The sequence below is a fragment of the Salvelinus fontinalis genome, chromosome 23 (assembly GCF_029448725.1).
Source record: "Salvelinus fontinalis isolate EN_2023a chromosome 23, ASM2944872v1, whole genome shotgun sequence".
NCBI classification, from domain to species: Eukaryota; Metazoa; Chordata; class Actinopteri; order Salmoniformes; family Salmonidae; genus Salvelinus; species Salvelinus fontinalis.
In genome coordinates this window covers 35,372,584-35,394,624 of record NC_074687.1, presented here as the reverse complement: position 1 = coordinate 35,394,624, position 22,041 = coordinate 35,372,584, and the positions used below count along the sequence as shown (strand labels likewise).

General features: G+C 42.3%; 1 long non-coding RNA gene across 1 annotated transcript; it reads right to left on the bottom strand.

Moving 5' to 3' along the window:
* Positions 1 to 2,888: 2,888 nt before the first annotated feature.
* LOC129821201 (uncharacterized) lies at positions 2,889 to 21,114 on the bottom strand. The gene is made up of 3 exons (XR_008754283.1): positions 20,962 to 21,114; positions 3,248 to 3,414; positions 2,889 to 3,088 (listed from the first exon to the last, which is right to left on the bottom strand). It is a non-coding gene; the product is annotated as an uncharacterized LOC129821201 (long non-coding RNA).
* Between the last annotated feature and the right edge of the window lie 927 nt (positions 21,115 to 22,041).

The window sequence follows — 22,041 nt, the reverse complement described above, 5'->3', positions numbered from 1 at the left end:
TGACCGACGCTATATTACTGGCTAAACCAAGGCTTGGAAAAAGGCCAGTCAGATATCCTTCTTGCGTTGAGCGCAGAGTCCAAAAGAACGCTACTTCCGGTATTTGGTGATTTATAGAGCCCATGATTGCGCAATCGACTCCATTCAAATTGTCACCACTTACTGACATCTAGAGGAAGGTGTGGGCAGTGTTTGTATCCTCATAGGATTTACAGTGGCTTTAAAACTGATCTGGAACCAGAGGCCAAGAGTTCTGAAAACTCACTCACTGGGAGGAAAAGTGCTGTAGAATGAGTTCTGTTCCACTCAGAGACATAATTCAAACGGCTATAGAAACTAGAGAGTGTTTTCTATCCAATAATAACAATAATATGCATATTGTACGAGCAAGAATTGAGTACTAGGCAGTTTAATCTGTAGAGCAAATTATGCTAATGCGAAACAGCACCCCCTATATTCTCAACTGGTTAACTTCTCACGAGTCACAAACCCAGATCCGGGATCCCCCCATCAAAAAAGCTGACTAGCATAGCCTAGCCTAACGCGACAGGGATATCATATAATATAATTTTCATGAAATCACAAGTCCAAGACAGCAAATAAAAGATAAACATCTTGTGAATCCAGCCATCATTTCCGATTTTTAAAATGTTTTACAGCGAAAACACAATATGTATTTCTAATAGCTAACCACGATAGCAAAAGACTCAACCGCATATTTTCACCATTTTTTTACCTCATAGGTAGCTATCACAAATTTGACCAAATAAAGATATAATTAGTCACTAACCAAGAAACAACTTCATCAGATGACAGTCTTATAACAGATTTATTGTATAGCAAATGTTTTGTTCGAAAAATATGCATATTTCAGGTATAAATCCTAGTTTTACATTGCAGCCACCATCAAAAATTTCACCAAAGCAGCTAGAATAACTACAGAGACCAACGTGAAATACCTAAATACTCATCATAAAACATTTATGAAAAATACATGGTTTACAGCAAATGAAAGACAAACATCTTGTGAATCCAGCCAATATTTCAGATTTTTTAAGTGTTTTACAGCGAAAACACAATATAGCATTATATTAGCTTACTACAATAGCCAACCACATAACCGCATTCATTCAACGCAAAGGTAGCGATAGCGAAAAAAACAGCAAAAGATATACATTTATTCACTAACCTTCACAAACTTCATCAGATGACAGTCCTATAACATCATATTACACAATACATATATGGTTTGTTCGAAAATGTGCATATTTAGAGCTGAAATCCGTGGTTATACATTGTGAAAACGTAGCAACTTTTTCCCAGAATGTCCGGATATATTTCTGACACTCACCTAATCTGACCAAATAACTTATCATAAACTTTACTAAAAAATACATGTTGGACAGCAAATGAAAGATACACTAGTTCTTAAGCATCTACAATCCAAAATGAAATCTAGAATTGGCTTCCTATTTCGCGACAAAGCCTCCTTCACTCATGCTGCCAAACATACCCTTGTAAAACTGACTATCCTACCGATCCTTGACTTTGGTGATGTCATTTACAAGATAGCCTCCAACACTCTACTCAGCAAACTGGATGTAGTCTATCACATTGCCATCCGTTTTGTCACCAATGCCCCATATACTACCCACCACTGCAACCCACCACTGTATGCTCTTGTTGGCTGGCCCTCACTACATATTAGTCACCAAATCCACTGGCTCCGGGTCATCTATAAGTCTTTGCTAGGTAAAGCCCCGCCTTATCTCAGCTCACTGGTCACCATAGCAGCACCCACCCGTAGCACGTGCTCCAGTAGGTACATTTCACTGGTCATCCCCAAAGCTAACACTTCCTTTGGCCGCCTATCCTTCCAGTTCTCTGCTGCCAATGACTGGAACAAATTGCAAAAATCACTGAAGCCGGATTCTTATATCCCCCTCTCTAACTTTAAGCATCAGCTGTCAGAGCAGCTCACCGTTCACTGTACCTGTACACAGCCAATCTGTAAATAGCACACCCAATTACCTCATCTTTATATTGTTATTTATCCCCTTGCTCTTTTGCATGCCAGTATCGCTACTTGCACATCATCATCTGCACATCTGTCACTCCAGTGTTAATGCTAAATTATAATTATTTTGCCACTATGGCCTATTTATTGCCTTACCTCCCTACTCTTCTACATTTGCACACACTGTACATAGATTTTTCTATTGTGCTATTGACTGTACTTTGTTTATGTGTGTCACGCCCTGACCGCAGAGAGCCTTTTTATTTCTCGATTTTGTTAGGTCAGGGTGTGATTTGGGTGGGCATTTTATGTTCTCTATTTCTTTGTTTTTGGCCGAGTGTGGTTCCCAATTAGAGGCAGCTGTCTATCGTTGTCTCTGATTGGGAATCATACTTAGGCAGCCTGTTTTGCCACCTTAGTTGTGGGATGTTGTCTTCGTTTAAATGCATGTTAGCCTTACGGAGCTTCACATTAGTTTTTGTTGTTTATTGTTTTGTTGGCGACATTTTAAAAAATAAAGAAAAATGTACGCACACCACGCTGCACCTTGGTCCGGTCATTTTCAAGACGACGGTCGTGACAATGTGTAACTCTGGGTTGTTGTTTTTGTCACACTGCTTTGCTTTATCTTGGCCAGGTCTCAGTTGTAAATGAGAACTTGTTCTCAACTGGCCTACCTTGTTAAATAAAGGTGAAAAAAAGTTTGTCTTATGGTCATTTTTGACCCGGCAGTTATAAAATAATTTACACACCACAAAAACCATAAAGACACACACACACAGACACACACACACACACACACACACACACACACACACACACACACACGCAGCTCCTGAAGAGGAAGATCACCAAAGTTGGCACAGTTAGAAAAAAGAAGCCTGAGCTCCCCCCTGCACTCCTCGCAACAAGGGGGAGAGAGACCTTCTCATCAAAGTTTGCCTTCACCCACACCACCACTGTAGTTTCTTACCTCCCAAAGAAGAACAAGAATGTGGTCCTCCTGAGCACACTGCACAAAACGGCTGAGATCAGTGATCGTGAGTACAGGAAGCAAGCCATCATCCTGGACTACAACAACAACAAAGGAGGCATGGACAACCTGGACAATGTGAGTGGAACGTACAGCTGCAGGAGGATGACTGCCCGCTGGCCCCTTGTCATCTTCCATAACATCATTGATGTGTCCTCATAGAATGCCTTCGTAATATAGAACAAGATCAACCCTACCTGGATGCCTGATTAGCGGAACAAGAGGAGGGTATTCCTGGAGCAACTGGGAAAGGCACTTGTAACCCCACACATTCAAAGAAGGGAGCGCCTCCCCCGCACAGCAGCCTCTTCAGCGCTTGTGAAAGCTGTTCAGGGGGCTGAATCTTGTCCTGATCCACCTGAGGCTGCAGTTGGGGCAGGTAAAAGGAGGAGATTACAATTCTGCCCCCCAAAGAAGGACTGTAAAACAAATACTATATGCTGCACATGTGAGAAATACATCTGTAAAGTCCATGCACACACACTTGCATACTCTCCTACATGTGGTAATTAGAGTTGATTGACTTATGTTCCTTGCATTTGTGTTTTGTTTAATATCTATTATGTTATTTTATTCTTATTTATTGTTGTTGTTTATACACCTTGTGGGTGGGGGCAATGGTTAAAAAATGGGAGTTGAATTCCTCATTGTACAGTATATAAGAATATATCTGTAACGGGTGACGCTCTCCTCATCCTCGGAAGAGGTGAGGAGAGAAGGATCTTCAGACCAAAACGCAGGCTCAGGGAAATAAGCCATCTTTATTATAAATTACGATGGCACACGAAACGAAACAAAAACACTTTCCAAACTACAAAATAAGAAAACGACGTTGACGCAACCTGAACATAAACTTACATAACTAAACATAAACTTACGTACAGGAAAACAGACGACATCGAAACGAAACGAAACAAACAAACGCTACAGTCCCATGTGGTACGAACATAACATACGGACACAGGAGACAATCACCCACAAACAAACAGTGAGAATGCCCTACCTAAATATGACTCTTAATTAGAGGCAAACGCAAACCACCTGCCTCTAATCAAGAGCCATACCAGGCAAACCGAAACCAACATAGAAACAGATAACATAGAATGCCCACCCAACCTCACGTCCTGACCAACTAACACACAAAAACTAACATAAATAGGTCAGGAACGTGACAGTACCCCCCCCCACAAGGTGCGAACTCCGGACGCACCAGCACAAAGTCTAGGGGAGGGTCTGGGTGGGCATCTAACCACGGTGGTGGCTCAGGCTCCGGGCGCGGTTCCCACCCCACCATAATCCATCCTAGCCCCCTCCCTTCAAGAATGTCCACCCTCTTACTTCCCCCACAAAATCCTCCTAATAACATATCTAATAATGACAATACCGGGACAGAGAGATAAACCAAGACAGAGGGATAGATAAGACTATAGAGGTAGATAAAGATAGAGAGGGAGATCAGGATAGAGGGGCAACTCCGGACTGAAAGGCAGCTCCGGACAGAGAGACAGCTCTGGACTGATGGGCAGTTCTGGGTATCTAGCCTTTTCAGGCTGAAGGGCAGCTCATGGCTGACTGACGACTCTCGATGCTCATGGCTGGCTGACGGCTCTCGACGCTCATGGCAGGCTGACGGCTCTCGACGCTCATGGCAGGCTGACGGCTCTCGACGCTCATGGCAGGCTGACGGCTCTCGACGCTCATGGCAGGCTGACGGCTCTGGCTGCTCATGGTGCTCTGACGGCTCTGGCTGCTCATGGCGCTCTGACGGCTCTGGCTGCTCATGGCGCTCTGACGGCTCTGGCTGCTCATGGCTCTCTGACGGCTCTGGCTGCTCATGGCTCTCTGGCGGCTCTGGCTGCTCATGTCTGGTTGGCGGCTCTGGCAGATCCTGTCTGGTTGGCGGCTCTGGCAGATCCTGTCTGGTTGGCGGCTCTGGCAGATCCTGTCTGGTTGGCGGCTCTGGCAGATCCTGTCTGGTTGGCGGCTCTGGCAGATCCTGTCTGGTTGGCGGCTCTGGCAGATCCTGTCTGGTTGGCGGCTCTGGCAGATCCTGTCTGGTTGGCGGCTCTGGCAGATCCTGTCTGGTTGGCGGCTCTGGCAGATCCTGTCTGGCTGACGGCTCTAGCGGCTCCTGTCTGGCTGACGGCTCTAGCGGCTCCTGTCTGGCTGACGGCTCTGTAGGCTCATGGCAGACGGGCGGCTTTGCAGGCTCATGGCAGACGGGCGGCTTTGCAGGCTCCTGGCAGACGGATGGCTCAGACGGCGCTGGGGAGACGGATGGCTCAGATGGCGCTGGGGAGACAGATGGCTCAGATGGCGCTGGGGAGACGGATGGCTCAGATGGCGCTGGGGAGACGGATGGCTCAGATGGCGCTGGGGAGACGGATGGCTCTGGCCGGATATGGCGCACTGTAGACCTGGTGCGTGGTGCCGGAACTGGAGGCACCGTGCTAATGACAAGCACCTTCCTACTAGTGCGGGGAGCAGGGACAGGGCACACTGTATTCTCAAAGCCTACTCTATCCCTGATGCGTGGTACCGGCACTGGTGACGCCGGGCTGAGGACAAGCACATCAGGATTAGTAGGGGAGAATATACAGTGTGTACAGGGCTCTGGAGACGCACTGGTAGCTTAGTGCGTGTGGCCGGAACTGGAGGCACCGGGCTAGATACACGCACTACAGGGAGAGTGCGTGGAGGAGGAACAGGGCTCAGGATACGCACTGGTAGCCTAGTGCGTAGTGTATACACTGTAGGTACTAGGCTGGGGCGGGGAGGTGGTGCCGGAAATACCGGACCGTGGAGGCGTACTGGCTCTCTTGAGCATTGAGCCTGCCCGACCTTACCTGGTTGAATGCTCCCGGTTGCCCGACCAGTGCGGGGAGGTGGAATAACCCGCACCGGCCTATGTAGGCGAACCGGAGAAACCATGCGTAAGGCCGGTGCCATGTATGCCGGCCCGAGGAGACGCACTGGAGACCAGACGCGTTGAGCCGGCCTCATGACACCTGGCTCAATACCCAATCTAGCCCTACCAGTGCGGGGAGGTGGAATAACCCGCACTGGGCTATGCACTCGTACAGGAGACACCGTGCGCTCTACTGCGTAACACGGCGCCTGCCCGTACTCCCGCTCTCCACGGTAAGCCTGGGAAGTGGGCGCAGGTCTCCTACCTGCCCTTGGCCCACCACCTCCTAGCCCCCCCCCAAGAAATTTTTGGGAATTACTTACGGGCTTTTTCGGCTTCCGTGCCAGACGCGTTCCCTCATAGCTCCGGTTCCTCTCTCTGGTAGCCTCCGCTCTCCTCAGTGCCTCCAGCTGTTCCCATGGGAGGCGATCTCTACCAGCTAGGATCTCCTCCCATGTGTAGACACCCTTTCCATCCAAAACATCGTCCCATGTCCATTGCTCCTTTCTCTCCTGTCCCTTACTCCGTTTCGTTTTCCCTTGCCGCTTGGTCTTAGCGTGTTGGTGGGTGATTCTGTAACGGGTGACGCTCTCCTCATCCTCGGAAGAGGTGAGGAGAGAAGGATCTTCAGACCAAAACGCAGGCTCAGGGAAATAAGCCATCTTTATTCTAAATTACGATGGCACACGAAACGAAACAAAAACACTTTCCAAACTACAAAATAAGAAAACGACGTTGACGCAACCTGAACATAAACTTACATAACTAAACATAAACTTACGTACAGGAAAACAGACGACATCGAAACGAAACGAAACAAACAAACGCTACAGTCCCATGTGGTACGAACATAACATACGGACACAGGAGACAATCACCCACAAACAAACAGTGAGAATGCCCTACCTAAATATGACTCTTAATTAGAGGCAAACGCAAACCACCTGCCTCTAATCAAGAGCCATACCAGGCAAACCGAAACCAACATAGAAACAGATAACATAGAATGCCCACCCAACCTCACGTCCTGACCAACTAACACACAAAAACTAACATAAATAGGTCAGGAACGTGACAATATCATTATGTTGCCAAACCAAAAAAAGTTCAGGACTGTTATTGTTTCCCTTCAATGTATGTTTACACCTATGCAGTACCGTTAGCAATAATAATAATAATAATAATAATAATAAACCTCTACTTTAGTAAAGAAAACAATTATGACAGGTGTGCTGTAATAAAAACGAGTGGTATCCACTGATTAAATGCAGTCTTTCTGCATTGTGAAGAGGGAAAACCCAGATATTCACAAAGTTTGTGATGAATGACAGGTTGTTTCTTCAAGCAAAATAGATTTGGAGTTTAACATTCAATTAAGCTGCTTTATTTTAGGGATTTATTGAAGGCGGGTCCTTTGTGACCCTTAGGACAAGGGGACTAAACAGAATGTTAAGACTAGACAGGGTTTAAAGTGAACTGTTTGCGCGTGATCAGGGGTATATTCATTCCGCCGATTCTGTTGAAAGACATTTCTTAAACGGAAGCAAACGGCACAAAACAGGGATAAAATACCTGAATTTGTCCAATAGAAACTCTCGTTTGCAACTGTTGGTCTAATAATTACACCCTAGATCAGCTAGATGCAGGCAAGTCCATATTGATTGGGTCACTGTCTTTCCATATATCACTGTCTGTCACTTCAAATCTTTCTCTCGACCTGTGTGCACCTATGTTGTAAACTTTCATTCATAGGATAGGTTGTAGCAACTCGTGATGGGTATAGGGAAAAATGTTGTGTAAAGTAGTAACCTAAACCAATCGATGTTACATTGAACTGGGTGAATGGAATATGAATGAAAGGAAAGGGGGATACATAGTCAGTTGTACAACTGAATGCATTCAACTGAAATGTGTCTTCCGCATTTAACCCAACCCCTCTGAATCAGAGAGGTGCGGGGGGGCTGCCTTAATCGACATCCACGTCTTGACAGTCATCCAATATGCTGTAATAGAAATAAGGCCATGCTCATAAATGTTTTTTTGTCCTCCCTCATCTAAAACTGCATTGATGTACACTGTTGGCATCCTACAAGTACATGTTTTCAAAACATATCATTTGAGATGGATAATGTACCCGTAACACCCCCAACAAAAAATTACATAACAAGTACAAATGTGGTCACAAAAAATGTGTATATTCAGCACACTCAAAGGAATCACACCTGCAAAGCCTGTTACGCACCTGCATAAATTAAGTCTGAATACCAACTACTGAGAAGTGCGTAGGAAAGGTGTGCGTAGGAAAGGTGTGCGTAGGAAAGGGGTACATTTCCTGCATCTGAATAGGGCCCCTAATGCATCAATTCAAGGTTTTAAAGGAATTACACATACATGCTTTCCTTATGATTATATTTTATATGCACTATTTTAGCAATGTGTGGCTAGGTAGTACCGGAAATAAAGGTAGAGCTAGTACAAAACACAAGCCATTATATTTGAGGTACAGCCATGAATGAATACCACTTAAAGGGGTAGCTAGATCACGCAATCAATTTAAACAGAGATGTTGCCAATCAGTTCTATTCATTTCTGGATGAGGCCTTTCGATTTTTATTAACATGCATTGTACAATCTAGACAACAATTAGCAGAGAATATGGACTTGTTTGATAATTGGGTAACACTTTACTTGACATCTAGCACCATAACACGTTATGCCACTGTAATAACCATGTCATATGTCAAAACAGCTGACATTACTTGTCATAACCTGTTATAATACGGTCATAACACTGTCATGACACATATATTTAGACCTGTTGTGTTATATATTGTGTAATTTTGTGTAAAAACACACAAAGCAAAACATTCCAATACACCACAGACTAGGTGTCAACAGTATGTTTATGTATTGTTGTTGTAAAAAAAAATATGACCATGTTAAATTATCAATTGCGTACACAGGTCAGACATGCACCTACCCCCATGCACCTACCCCAGTGCTCTGTTGCTGATGCCTGGGAAGAATGCAGGAGCAGATTTCAGGAGCAGGACAAGAAACGTTATTTTTGATGACTAAGGGCATGCAGTTAAATGAATGGTAAATAAAGGTTAAATAAATAAATGAATGTATGGATGTGTTCGTAAATTCAATCTGGAGTACCAGAGTGCACTCAGAGGGCGCTCTGGGTGTTCGTAAATTCAATCTGGAGTACCAGAGTGCGCTCAGAGAGCGCTCTGGGTGTTCGTAAATTCAATCTGGAGTACCAGAGTGCGCTCAGAGGGCGCTCTGGGTGTTCGTAAATTCAATCTGGAGTACCAGAGTGCGCTCAGAGAGTGCTCTGGGTGTTCGTAAATTCAATCTGGAGTACCAGAGTGCGCTCAGAGAGCGCTCTGGGTGTTCGTAAATTCAATCTGGAGTACCAGAGTGCGCTCAGAGGGTGCTCTGGGTGTTCGTAAATTTAGAGCGTTGTCAGGCAGTCAAGCCCCCAAGCTAAATGGCTAAAGTTGGCTAGCTTGCTAGCTACTTCCAGACACAAATGAGAGAACACATCTCTCTGACCATTTTTCTCGCCCTAGCAGAGCTGGTTAGGCTATTTTCATGTTATCCAGAACGTTGGTGACAGTAACTGTGCTGCTGGCAACAATTGAATTATGCTTTTTTGCCGATGTTTACTGGGTGTTATATTCAATGGGTGTTGAGTGTTTGTAAATTCAGCAGTTATTCTGCGCTCTGTCACACTCAGACGAGAGTGCTCTGAAATCTGAGAAGATAGCCAAAGTGAATTTATGAACACACCCTTAAATGATTATGATGGTCATAATACTTCTTGACAGTGTCATAAAGTGTATTTTCTTAGCCCAAGTAAAGTGACATAGGATGGACATAATGCTTCATGACAGTGTCATAAAGTGTATATTTTACAAGTTATGTAAAATAAGATAAATTTGACTTTAAAGAATTCACTACAACAAAAACAAAGGATTTAAGAGACAAACGTTCAAATTAAATTAAACTTCTTGGAAGGAAAAACAAATATTTTAATTAATATGGGTTTTGACTCTAATATAGGTGTCATAACCAGCCATAATATAACGCTATATATGTCACAACAGTTGTAAATATATGGGTAATGACGGTGTTATGACCGTATTATGACAGGTTATGACAAGTTATGTCAGCTGTTATGACGGTTGGTTGTGACCATGTCAGAATGTGTTATGACTCTGGGTGTCAAATAAAGTATTACCGATAATTGTTGTTGGGATTGATCTTGGGTATTCTGCATAATTTCCTTTCAGATATTTTGCTCAGGAAACTTACCCCATTCATCACAAAGATGGCAACCCTCTGCGTTATTCATCAATAAGGATATAAACTCTTGAAAATAAAAAGTGTATTTATTTATTTAACTTCTCACAGCTACAGAGAGAAAGGAAGAGAAAAGGGGGTAGAAATGATCAAATATCAGAGCTCGATAGGCTCACATCATACACAAGAATATGAATTATTATTCATACAAAGTAGCAATATATTAATTAGTATAATATATTAATAATAAACGTGTTTAAAAAATTAAATAACATTACAGAAATGGGAAGTTGGACATTTTATTCTCGTGGTATAAAAAAGGTGTGGAATTCTCATGTTTCATACAGTGTTTAATCAAGGCATGATATTCACAGTTAAACAAAGTGATACAATCAACAGGTCTAAAAAATGTAATTAGCTTAAGGAGACGGGGCGGCAGCGTAGCCTAGTGGATAGAGCGTTGGACTATTAACCGGAAGGTTGCAAGTTCAAATCCCCGAGCTGACAAGGTACAAATCTGTCGTTCTGCCCCTGAACATGCAGTTGACCCACTGTTCCTAGGCCGTCATTGAAAATAAGAATTTGTTCTTAACTGACTTGCCTAGTTAAATAAAGGTAAAAAATAAAAATAAAAAGTTGTGTATCTTATTAATTATTCATTTGTAAGGTGTGTATCTTATTAATTTGTTAAGGCCAGTGCTTTTCCAATATGCTGCCCGTCTGCCCCTGACTTGTTTTTTCAGAGGATAGAGGAAGTCCAAAACAATCTGTTGGTAGTCTTGCTAGCCATTCCCTCAGGTACCTCTCCCTCACACGCTGGCTGGATGGCTGGCCGGAGAAGCAACCTTCAAAGAACTAGTGGACTTGTTACATTCCAATTGAGGGCAGAATAGAAATCGACTTCTCATTAAATTTGTGAGGCTGTAAAAACAGTAGGTCTTTCAGGACTGACCAAGGAAGGACTGCATTTATGGTATGGCTCAACCTTTTGTAATTCCACATGGTCTGCGATCAGTGTGACCATAATTAAATGACACCGCGCCTTATGAGTCCACCATACGGGTATATTTCATTCACTTGGCTCTTGATCTGCAAGAGCAGTTAGAGGACAAAGCATCACTCAGTGTTACAGTCCTTTAGCAGGAAACTTTGTTGACAGTATTTTAAATTACCTCTGTTCATCGTAGGTGTTTGGGAATCAGGCTGTGCACCATCCAGTTAGATGCTCTCTTGGGTGCTTACCCTGCTTGTCTTATCCCAAATGAGCTACTTTCTGTCTATTAGTGTGACAAAAGTACATAATTAAAAGTGGTATCTGTGCTTACAGTGCTTGCTTCCTCTTGATGTGTTTCCAAATCAACCTTTGCATATCAACGTGACATTGGGAAATTCAAAAAAGCTTTTCTAGTTATTTTACTTCGGCTGAATTTTCAAAAAAACAATCTCCCTATTAACAAAAATATACTGTTTTCATTTAAATCACAATATGCTATAAATAAATCTCCTTGGAAGCGTAGAATTCTTCATGCAAAGACAAGTCCAGCCAAGTTAAGTTGAGGATGATGCTATAAATATGAACGTTTGTCAACAATTATTATTATATTATATACATATATTAATTGTATTGTGCAGGGAGACACACATTTCCCTTCCCTCATTTCCCCTTCTTCCGTTGACCCTGAAGTAAGATTGATAAAATGTATTTAGCATATTGATAAACTCCCAGATGCAAGCAGGCCCATTAAGGTGGTAGGGAACTGGGCTGAGCAGAGACCTCTCAGGTCCTTCCGGTAGGACTCCCCTTCCCCTTTTCCCATGTTCTTAAGTGATAACAGCCACAGCCAATATTCACGCTTCATTTCATTTCATTATCGCATCCCATTCGCCTCATCGCCTCAGTTCCCAGGCTACCCTTTCATCTCAGCATGCAGCCAATCACTCATAGACAGCAACCATAATGGGGGGCTTCTAATCCAAGGTTTGTGAAACCAATTTACTGTCCTCCTAAAGAATTTACTAGAGAAAAAATGCTCTGCACAACTACACATGTAGGCACACTAGATGCAAACGATTTCATGCCTCACCTTGTACTTTTCACATATGGTTTTGCATTATCATCTTATATGCATACAGTGGCAAGAAAAAGTAGTATGGGAACCCTTTGGAATACCTGGATTTCTGAATGAATTGGTCATAACATTTGATCTGATCTTCATCTACGTCACAACAATAGACCAACACAGTGTGATTAAACTAATAACCCACACACAATTCTACGTTTTCATGTCTTTATTGAACATACCATGTAAACATTCACAGTGCAGGTTGGGAAAAGTATGTGAACCCTTAGATGTAATAACTGGTTGACCCTCCTTTAGCAGAAATAACCTCAACCAAACGTTTACTGTAGTTGAGGATCAGACCTGCACAACGGTCAGGAGGAATTTTGGACCATTCCTCTTAACAAAACTGTTTCAGTTCAGCAATACTTTTAGGAAATCTGGGGTGAACCACTCTCTTGAGGTCATACCACAGCATATCAATCGGGTTGAGGTCAGGACTCTGACTGGGCCACTCCAGAAGGCGTATTTTCTTCTGTTGAAGCCATTCTATCGTTGATTTACTTCTTTGTTTTGGGTTGTTGTCCTGTTGCATTACTCAACTTCTGTTGAGCTTCAATTGGCGGACAGATAGCCTTACATTCTCCTGCAAAATGTCTAGATAAACTTAATTAATTTAACAAATATTTCTGTCAATGATAGCAAGCTGTCCAGGCCCTGAGGCAGCAAAGCAGCCCCAAACCATGATGCTCCCTCCACCATAGTTTACAGTTGGATGAGGTTTTGATGTTGGTGTGAAGTGCCTTTTTTTCTCCACACATAGTGTTGTGTGTTCCTTCCAAACAACTCAACTTTAGTTTAATCTGTCCACAGAATATTTTTCCAGTAGCGCTGTGGAACATCGATGTGCTCTTTTGCGAACCTCAGATATGCAGCAATGTTTTTTTGGACAGCTGTGGCTTCGTCTGTGGTGTCCTCCCATAAAAACCATTCTTGTTTAGTGTTTTATGTATCGTAGACTAGTCAACAGAGATGTTAGCATGTTCCATAGATTTCTGTAAGTCTTCAGCTGACACTCCAGGATTCTTCTAAACCTTGTTGAGCATTCTGCGCTGTGCTCTTGCAGTCATCTTTGCAGGATGGCAACTCAGAAATCCAGGTCATTCCAAAGGGTTCACATACTTTTTCTTGCCACTGTATGTGCATAATGATTATATGCATTTTTTAAAATCTTGATTATAATGGTAATGATGATAATGATGATGATGATTATGATGATTTTCACACAAATTGTCCATTAAAATCAAGGCATGGATTATGCAAATGCTCGAGATACTCATATCTCAACTAAAGACTTGGCCAAGTATGATTAAAGGAAGACTTTGCCTGTTTGCATGGTCTGAGACCAACAAAAAAATGATAAAAAACATCAGTGGGTAAATGGGGTAACCTGTGAAGGTCACCATTTCCTTGGCCCCCATATCTCATAATTTTGAGGTTTCATTGAATGTCACCTGGTCAGATGGAGCTTGGGTTGCTTTTCCCACACCGGAGCTTAGAAGACAAATGGTCTAGAGTTGTGATCAATAACACTTAGCCTAGCAGACCATACTGCTCCTTGTCCTCTAATTTTCTGTTGACCTTGACTTCATCCAACCTGAAAATTGTAGCTGCCATAAAATGTATCTCTCAATAACAATTGTTTTCTTCTTCACAGGGCGGCATGGACTCCAGGTTTCTCAGGGGGAACCCGCTGCGTGTGCAGGTTTTCATTTCAACCAACCACTCCGATTTTAACAAGGTTAAATTAAATGGCCATAGTTGGACTACTTGAAGTATTACCAGTAGCTATTTGAAAGCTTCCAGGTGAGTCAGACTGTTGCACGTAACCAATTATACTTACTAATTAGTGTCTAATTGATGCTCAGAAGGAATAAAACTCACTATACCCAAACATGTACTCTGTAAATGACTATCTTCTTTGGTTCATAGGACAATAACATAGATAAAGAATACTGAAGCAACATAGTGGCGATTTTAGCATGTACTGTATATATTGGTGTGGCAAACCCAAAAACTATATTTTAGATGCATGGTAGCAAAGCAACTACAAAACCCAACACAACACTAAACTGCACATTCAATGGACCATAACGGTGACAAACGGTGCCCACAAACTGTTAGGGCTTACACAAAGCTGTCCCAACAGCAGAGTCCCAACACCATACCACTGTTACACCTGGCTATCAGCAGAGCCTTGTCTGACAGCGAAACAGTTCATTCAGCCTCATTTACTGCCTTTAAAAAAATGCTGATATGGCTAACTTGCTTAAACAAATGTGGTTTCTACTGACAATTGAGATGTACAAACTATGGCATAAGGGGACGACAAGCGGATAAGAGGCAATTCATAATTTCAATTAAGACATTATTGAGCGAGCTAGGACGGACATAGTCAATATAACTATTTGATCAGCACTTTTGAAATGTACTGCGACAGAATTCAGAACATGGGCTGTTCTTACAGTATTCTCCCTGTACACCAAGTCAGACCGTAGGATAAATAAAAGGTGCATGTAAGCAGACAATGAAAGCGCTTACAATATTCGATGATGACATTTCTCTAAAACAGGCTATAGGCTACATGTGCACCACCAAGTCAGAACAGTAGGCTAAATTATATGTGGAAAAGGGACCAGATTATTTGGAAGAGGCACATGGGATACTAACAGCATACTACACAACACACACTTAGTATTACTTTCTTAGCTACAGTATACATACCTCTCTGGCATGCTGCATAATTCATGCAGCAGCATACAATACCATTTTGTACTCACCTTGTTGTGCTGTGCTCACTTGAACAGGAAAGTTGCGTGGCGGACCTTCGTGGGCAAATGTTGTCATCAAACTTGTTCCAAGTCCCTGACTTGGAATTCTGAGTTGGATGACGGACTTGGAATTCCGAGTTGGATGACGGACTTGGAATTCCGAGTTGGATGACGGTTCAAAATGTATTTTCGCAGTCGGAGCTCGTTCTTTATCGAGTTCCCAGTTATCTTGAACTCACTGAAGTCTGAGATTTCCCTATTTCCGAGTTTCCAGTTGTTTTGAAAGCGGTAGAAGTCATGCTGGATTGACAGCATGGCCTATGTTAAATGTTTATCATGTTAAGCTTGGAAAAGAGACCCTTAAACCCAGACTTGAACCACACATCCACTCCACTGGATAGCAGGATAGTGATTGCTTTGCAATGTTTACACTTAGCCACTGATTCCTTACAAACCACTCATTGTTGAATTTGCCATTTCTAACTTGTTGCGTAATGTTTATGTCCAATGGCCGATGAGCACCGATACGTTTTATCTACAATTTCTCTTCATAATTTTTCTTCATATGACAAGGATCGAAAAGATTTGCCAGTAGATTGTCGACTTGATTCATGACAATAACTGCTAGCTTGCTAGCTAAGATTTTGATCAGTCCAATCAAAGCTACTGTAGATATAACGTGCTTTGATGTCATTTTATTTGTGGCCAATAATCTTGAGCCTTCTTGTATGGGCACCTCTAATAACTCTATGGCAGCGTGCAAGGGGCTTGAATTTTCGAGCTCTCCCCAGAGATTTTGCAGTGACGTAGTGTCCCCATGAGTGACAGAACACTGATCCAATCATGGCGCAACTAGAGAACATTACCAACCCCTACGCTCCGTATTTTCCTCTGGCTGCCCCAACACCACAGAAAGCACTGAGCTAGGCTGAAACACATGTATTTTGGAGATGCCTTAATTAAGAAAGAATAAAAGAGACCATGTTTGTATGCAGCTTTATTAACTCAATTATGTATTGATTTTTCTTACATTGTTTACGAACTGATATGTAACACATATTCATCCCAAAATAACAAGCAAAACAGGCAATCCCCCCAAAAAAATATATAGTCTGTATATATATATATATATATATTTTCCAGCTTAACAGATGGGGCTTAAAACTGGTGGTTCTGTGCCCCAACTGCCCTGAATGACGGGTCGCCACTGAATGTACTGTATATGTGACCGACCGCCTTGATTCGGTCCTATGTAGCAAAATTTGAAATTCTGTTTTTTACATTGGATAAAAGTAGAAACTCTTAGCTAGAAAATAGTATATAATTGTCACGCTCTGATCTGTTTCACCTGTCCTTGTGCTTGTCTCCACCCCCTCCAGGTGTCACCCATCTTCCCCACTTTTCCTCTGAGTATTTATACTTGTGTTTTCTGTCTGTCTGTGCCATTTCGTCTTGTTCGGCAAGCTTACCAGCGTTCGTCCTGTCAGCTCCTGTCTTTTCCCAGCCTCTCTTTTTTCTCTTCCTCATGATTTTTGACCCTTGCCTGTCCTTACCCTGTACCCTGTCTACACCCCATTCAGCATCGTTCACACCCTCTGAAGCCTTAGCCCCACCCATCTCTTTAAGGATTCACGTGAAACCATTTGCTGAACAAAGTGATTAGTTTAGTAAACAACCAAAGATTTTAAGACTAAAAGTGGGGAAAGTAGTAGCCTACAATAAGGAAAATTTCAGGTAAAAATACACTTTATATAGTCCTTGGCCTGTATCCCAATCTGACTTTGGTGCCGGTCATGTTGTTCTTCACATTACCGTCTCTGGTAAACACTATATCACATAAAATAAAAAGTTGATTTGTCACATGCAGAGGATTCAGAAGGTGTAAACAGTGCATTGAAATGGTTACTTGCATAGTAGCAATATCAAAAATAGATAGTGTCCAGATAAAAATATTTAATACATTTTGTGTAATATTAGATGATGCTTACCTGACACACTTGTCTAAATTGATGGGTCATGTGAAACAAATGCTATAACCAACCCCCGGCCACATCTAGCTAAGTGGATGAGTCAGTATTGTCTAGACATGTACACATCTTCATGAAATACAATAGATGGCCGTAATCACCCCCAGACACCTGGCTAACTTGATGGGTCATGTAATCATCTCGCAAATTTTTTTGTATAGACATGTAGTCTTTTGTCTTTTGTTTTTACATGTAGCTAGCTAGACAATGAACCCAACTCATACTACTACCAACCAATACTAACATAGTCATAGCTGTAGTATGAATCTGCTGGTAGCAAAACCAGGTCCAATGTTAGCTAGCTAACATTAGGCTATAACTAAGAATGCAAATGGAATATTACTACACAGATCATACATGTAACGATAGCTAGCGAGCCAGCATGCTAACATTCTCTAGATAACAGTACGGCATGAACAGCCCATCCATTATCTCAGCCAATCATGGCTAGAGGGAAGGTTCCTGACTTTTTCCGTGGCTAAACCAACTAGGGTCGTAATTTAACAATTGTATTTGTATTTACGGATGGAATACAAGTTTGTTAGTAATGAATGTTTACGTTCAAATGCCTCTCCTGTGAAGTAGTGACGTGCGACATACGCCTAGTTTCCTGAAATGAGTCACATATTATAATTCAGGAGAGATTCAAATAAAAAAATAGACGAAGAATTATTATTAAAAAAAAATCAAAGCTTTAACTTTTAACCCTCCAAAATCATAACTTTTTTATTACACTGGGCCTTTAAATTGCCTCATCAAAGTCTTAGTGGATGTAGTAGTACAAAAGTAGTTGATGGATGTAGTTATCTTCCATTGGCAGAAAAGGTGTGACTGAAAGTCCAGTAAAATTGATCTGGCACCCAGTGACGGACATTACATGAGTCAACTTATTAAAGGAGACATCCAACCCCTCCACCTGACCCCAACCAAGCTCGGAGCAGTGTTTCTTACAGCAGTCACTGCCACTAGTCTAATGGCATAAGGCATTGCCCAGTAGGACCTTGCTAGGCCTTCACATTTTGTCATAGCAGAGTCCGCCTCAGACCACTGTATACAAGGAGCCAGTTTAACTTAAACATGGTTCACTCCAGGATGGTATGGACATTCGGAATGGATAAAGACTGCAAAATAGACTGATTGAAAGATATACTGATAATGTGGATGCATGAGGATCTTGCGCAAAAATAACTTTACTTTTAACAGACATAGCTGTGTGATTTATAAGGACATTTCTGTTAAGGTAGATCTGAGGAGAAAGGACAAGACTTTTACAGTTCAAAATAGTGCATAAGCCTTACACAATTGCTCCAATTCATAGCCAACACTTGCCTACTGTTTAAGTACATCAGTCGGTGTGAAATCTGCTCCACTTTACTGGGGCAGGCTAATTATTCATGTGCTGTCATAATTGCATCAAAGCATGCAGCCTCGACCTCCCAGTACTACTTAAGTACACTCCAGCCATTTTAATTTAACAGTCAGCTTCACACTCTGTCTGGGCATTGGGAGGCATGCTAACTAACTATTATGGATTAAAACTTTTGGAACAGCTACTTTGAAACCAATTGTTTTTTGGTGATTTGATTTCGAATTGAAGTTGAGTATTCATACATTGAAATGAAGAGCTAGAAGAGAGGCAAGACAACCTCGCATAGCTATGGAAATGTGAAAACCTAAGCAATGCTATTGTATAGATCTTTTTTCATAAATCACTTGGATTAGGAGAGAGATGTCATCCATGTCAAGGCCTTACTATACATTCTGGTAATAACCATGCCTGTAAAATTTGTCTTGAGTTGTTTTTGTGCTTCTCATAGCAGCATGAGGAGATTGTGCAGAGGGACAGAATTCGATTGCAGGGCACTGTTTCCTCCATCCCCAAGTTCATGCTCTGCTGAAGATAACTAATTTCAAGCCACACCGAATCAAATCCATTAAAACTGAATCAAAACCTGTCCATATCAGACGAAGAGAGAAAACTAAAACATTCCGTTTGTGAACCCCTCTGGCCTGAAAATGAGAATAATACCCCAATTCAGTCAACTGCAGATAAAGGTTTGACGTGTATGCAGAACTAGAGGTGATTCATGCATGGAAATTGACACACATACCTGTTTGTTAGTGAAATTGTATGGACATCCTAAAGTTGTTCTCATAGTGGACATAACTGACCTGTTTACATGTTACACAAGATATACAGTATGTTTTTGACATTGTTGAATGAACCCACTGCCTGCTCGTCGTCCCGTCGTCAAGTTCGCTACCATCCCACACCCAACCAGTCAGTTGGTTAAGTCTGTTAGTCTGCCCTGTACAGAGCTCGTTTCCCAGTCTGCCCTGTACGCGATTGCGGGCGCCCGGTATCCAAACATGCATGGCTTGAGATATGGTCACCGGTCGAGTATGTGTAGCAAGCTACTTAGTTTAAATATCAACAGTACTGCAACAGCAGCTGCAGCATAACATTTGATTAACACTTGATAACATCAATATTCGGTCTGGTTGCCTGATAGTCTACGCACAGCAACTTGAGGCATAAAGACATAAAAAGGAGTGGCTGCCTCTACGACCCTCCGACCCAAGTCAATCCCTTCTTCAGTCGGGAGTTGCACATGTGTGTCAGGACAGCAGCAGCACAGGTAGTCGTAGTCTAGGCTCTAGTTAGCCACCACATACTAAAAAAGCCACTAACCATATATCATGAGTTAGAAGATTATGAATATAATATTTAAGAGCATTGTAGATACATCACAATCAAGTAAAAATAAAAGTATTGAGCAATCTAATTAGCAGATTAACATCAATCATCAACATCAGTGATCACATGATAGCCCACCTCTTTTCCCAATGTCAATCATGTCTTTAGGAGGCACTGTAACTACGCTCTTAGAAAAAGGGGTTCCAAAGGGTTCTTCGGCTGTCCCCATAGGAGAACCCTTTTTGTTTCCAGGTAGGGGGACAGAAGTTGTGCCAGTAGGTGCCCTTTTTTTCGTTTTGAGCATCTGCCCCTGTAAGGTCTGTGCAAGGCCCTATTGAGCACTGGAAGTTTGAACAGTTCAGTGAACTTCCAAATGACGGAGATTCGCACTGTAGGTTACTTTAAAACATCAGCAGCAAACTGTTACTTCAACGGGATCTACTTTTAAGGTGTATGGTCTGATGATTGAGTCTTTTTATTCCGAATAAATGGACAGTGCATTAAAATTTGACGGATACAGAATTGATGAACGCCATTGATTGGACCTTATAGTAGTAAATCTATTCTAGACAGATTGAAGCAATGACACTCGTCTAGTGGGTCACACTCACATTACAGTAGTAAAAAGTTATTATTTCATAAGGATTGCAAAGGTCTCAAAAGGTTGTTTCTAATCTACATGTAGTCACATCCCTTTCATCACTGAATACTCAATGATTGTGACCACGCATTTCGTGAAATTAAAAAGTACAAAAGGTGAGGACGCAGTTGGAAGTCAAGACGATCATTTGAAAATCACGACCTGACCCTGTTGTCTATCTAATTCTATTCCGGAATCTCACCAAGAAAAACACATGCAACCAATGGCGACCTCTAACAGTCCTTGTCCATTGCCATAGCTCTACACTACTGGTAATGCTTTTGATCTTTGCTTTTTCAAGTCATTCACATAACAAAGGAAGCCCATTGTTCTCAGTAGGGGGTTCCCCACAGGGAAACAGATTGAAACCGGTTTGCATCACTCCCATTTGTTCCACTTTCAGGAACCTGAGGCACTGTCATCCACTCAGACTCACCTTGTCACACCCGGATCTGTTTAACCTGTCCTCGTTATCGTCTCCACCCCCTCCAGGTGTCGCTTGTTTTCCCCAGTGTATTTATCCCTGTGTTTCCTGTCTCTCTGTGCCAGTGTATTATCCCTGTGTTTCCTGTCTCTCTGTGCCAGGGTGTCCAAGCCTTCCCGTTTTCCTGCTTTGCCTTTTCTCCTTTTTCTAGTCCTCCAGGTTTTGACCCTTGCCTGTTCTGGACTCTGTACCCGCATGCCTGACCATTCTGCCTGCCCTGACCTCCAGCCTGCCTGCCACTCTGTACCTCCTGGACTCTGATCTGGTTATGACCTTTTGCCTGTCCACGACCATTCTCTTGCCTACTCCCTTTGGATTTATTAAACATCTTAAACTCCAACCATCTGCCTCCTGTGTCTGCATTTGGGTCTCGCCTAGTGTCATGATACACCTAGCCATCATGGCAATTGAAAAAGGTATAATTGGGTTAATAGTAGCAGATTCTTTTGAAGACACTCTCTATGTTAGTATGGCTGAATAAGTACAGCTGAGGCAATACCATCTAGTTATCGACAAAATGCTAAGTTATGCCTCCTCTCTTATTACAGGTGATTGACATACGCATGACAATAATCAATTTGATACGGCAGTATGACAAAGTCATATCAGGTTTTCCAATGTGTTGTTATACAGTGTGTCATTTGTGGCACAAGGCTAACGGTCTCCTTTGTCAGAACACAGTAATTTAAAATGGATGGCTAGGGATGTCCCTGCGGGTTCATGATAAGTATTGGCATGTTAATTAAACTGTCATGTCCATGTCATAATGACCATATTAAATCTATACCATGTCCACCCCCGTAATTCCGTTTCCAGCCTTGCAACCTTTCCCCTATTGACTTCCATTCATACCCTAACTGGAGGATGAATCTGCAGGGGTGAGACTGAGGGAATAAAATTACAATTAAAACACGGTTAAAATCTCTGCCTTCGCTAACATTTGGAATGTTGGAGCATCGATGAATCATTATTTCTCCCAGGGCTATCGCGGGAATCCATTCAAATGCAGTGAGAAACAGTTTGTTTAGGGGG